This window comes from Engraulis encrasicolus, chromosome 9 (genome assembly GCF_034702125.1).
Source record: "Engraulis encrasicolus isolate BLACKSEA-1 chromosome 9, IST_EnEncr_1.0, whole genome shotgun sequence".
In the NCBI taxonomy this organism is placed as follows: domain Eukaryota; kingdom Metazoa; phylum Chordata; class Actinopteri; order Clupeiformes; family Engraulidae; genus Engraulis; species Engraulis encrasicolus.
Genome location: NC_085865.1, coordinates 4,644,259 through 4,647,391, shown reverse-complemented (window position 1 = coordinate 4,647,391; position 3,133 = coordinate 4,644,259).

Here is a 3,133-nt window from a genome sequence, read left to right as displayed (position 1 = left end):
TGTCTGATCAAATTCCGCCCAAAAGGTTCTCAAAAACCGCCAAAATGCGCTAAATTCCACCCAAATTCAACAAATTACATTGACTTCTATGGGCCCAAAACGGCTTTAAAAAAAAAAAACGCAAAATGGCCAATTTTTCCCGTGTTTACCCGCAGATGCTCATCCCAAGTAGCCCAATTGGGCGGGCACCCGCCCAATCTGGCAACACTGATGCAGATGCCTTGAGAGACTGCAGGGGAGCTAATGGGCCTGCCAGCTACGACGTGACGTGATCACAGGCGTGATCTAGCACAGCACAGCAGCTCTCCAAAATGATACTGTCAGGCCGGGTCTGGGGGAGAAATAGGGCCCAGACACTTTTGGCTATAAAATATATATATATATATATATATTTTTTTTTTTTTACATTTCTGAAAATAGGGGCCCACAAGGGTGCGGGGCCCACCGTGATATGCCCACCATGCCAGATGGCGAGTCCAGCCCTCGTCACTGTATACAAGAGTCTCCTGCCATCTTATCTATGACGTGATCACAAGGCCCTAGCACAGCACTCCAATATCATAGTGTGTACACGCATGTGAGCTAATGGGACTGCCATCTATGACGTACAGAGGTGATTCTATGGTAAGTTGGACCCCAAGCAAAAAATTCAACAGAATCAATGTTGGCAACAAATCGAGCCTACTGTGGTTTAGGTGTTCGATGTTGTTCCCCATCCAGTGGTTTGGGGGTCCCAAGCGGCTGCCTGCTTAGCCTGGTGACAGGTGCAGTGATTCTCAAAGTGTGGTCCGGGGACCACTGGTGATCTGCGACAGAGCTCAGGTGGTCCGCGAGGGAATATCCACTTTTCCAAGAAAAGCAAGCAGTAGGCTATATTTGTTGTATGATTACAAAGCCTAACATTATAGCTGAAGTCATATTTTCACCACAAGACAGGCTTGTAATGTGAAGGAAAAGTTAGTGATCTGCATCGAAATTAGCACCCGTCAACTATCAATTCAGTTGACAGGTGGTCCCTGAAGATTTTTGGGGGGAGAAAGTGGTCCTCCTCGGTCTGAAAATGTTTGAGAAACTCTGCTATACTGTATACACATTAGTCTACTGCCATCGGAACAGGCTCTGGAACAGTGCTTTCCAATACTACACACGGAAGACATTTTTTTGAAACTATTCTCACTGCTACCTCCTTCATTGCAGACTATGCTTCAGTGCATCTCTGATGAGCATGAGTTGTCATACATACATACACAAATGGAGTCGGACTCACAGAACTGTTTTTGTTAGCAGCGGCTGCAAGGAATGTAATGGCATGGCCTGCTCTAAAGCAGTGAATGACAAAAGACCAACAAAGGTCGGCGTCTGCGCCTTAAACTTAATACTCGTGTATTGCTTGGTGCGAGCACTCCCAAAAAGTAGTAATCACTCAAGATAATGGAAAAAAGGAGGCGCACACAAGACTTGTGTGAAAAAGAGTATTGAAGCCGAAAATATACAACAGAAGCCTAAGGTTTACTGGAGAAACAGACGTTTCGGAGCTAGTCCATTCTCAATGTCTCCAGTAGGAAGGAGTCTTGGAGTAGTGTGTGTCTTCCTACTGGAGACATTGAGAATGGACTAGCTCCGAAACGTCTGTTTCTCCAGTAAACCTTAGACTTCTGTTGTATATTTTCGGCTTCAATACACTTTTTCACACAAGTCTTGTGTGCGCCACCTTTTTTCCTTTATCTTGACTGCTCTAGAGCAGGGCACTCCGGCACTAAACATGCATAGGCCCTACATGCCCTACCTTATGATGTGGTAGCAGGAATTAGAACAGTACTCTGAGTCGGGGGCGTCAGCTGACCTAATGCTATACAGGGTTAATGTAGTGGTTCCCAACCTTTTTCTTCAGGGACCCATGTATTGTAAGCTTTGATGACCCAACCGTGCGAGCGCCCGCTCGAGAGGCAGTCACAAGATGCCCTCTGTTTCCTGCGAAAACTCATTTTTGTTATTTTTTTTCCTCAATTCGTCTTTGGTCAAATATAGACTAAATGTTTAATGTAGCACTTACATTTTGCGAGAGATAATGCGAGCTTGCGAAGCACACGAGTTATTTATTTTAAAAAGCTTGTAAATTAATTATATTATTGGGAGCAGTGCATGTGTGCTATTTTATGTGCATTCTGTAGATTACGCCGTATGCTAAAATTGACCTAAATTCCAAGGTAGCAAGGTTATTGTTGTTTTTTTGTGAAACTCATACCAGGCCACATCAAATCAATACCCAGGCTATATCATTTGACTGCGTTTTGCCAAATGGGGAGGGGGGATGTTGCTCAGTTGCCATTGAGGGGCATTAATCTATTTTATTTATTTATTTTTATATATGGGGGGGGGTGCAGGCATGCTTATTGGGAGTTCAAGGTGGCATTGGGACGTTTATGATGAGGTCGAGGGGGTGTTTGTTCAGAAACAGGTTGTAGTAGGCCTACTCCTGTACAACAGCATAATAACAGGCTTTGGGACAGGGTTCTAATGCTACACGCACGTCTGTGACAATTCCCATTCATACAGGTCAGTATGTCTCTAAAAATAAGTCCAGCTGCCTTCAACTTAAACTCTCTTTACTATGAAGTTCTGGCCAAGTATAGCATGATAACAGGCTCTGACAGTAGCTTCCAATACAACGCACACATGAGTCTTTTTAAAGCTCATTTATGGAAACTCTTCTTACCGTTTTCCTCCTTAATTACAGAGTGTGGTTCAGTGCGACAGTGATGATCGTGGTCTCCATGCATGAATGGACTCTCAAAGCAGTTTATTAAGACACTCCTGGCCAGGGAAGCAAGGGGGGGGGAGGACAAAGGGGCCAGTTGTCCCGGGCCTCATTAGTGAGTCTTGAGGGAACGGGGCCTTTCAGATGACATTGTTCCGGCCCCGACCAAAGCTGTCACTGGCCCTGTTCCGTCGTTGCCATGGGACGAGAAGCTGCTTCAACCCATACATTAGCCCAGTGTTTCTCAACAGGGGTGCCGGGGCACCCTGGGGTGCCGCAGGCCACCCTCAGGGGTGCCACGGAAACGTGGCTGATAAATAAATTATGTAATATGATACATATTTGTCTTAATTGATAAGGTAATGTTAGTCGGTG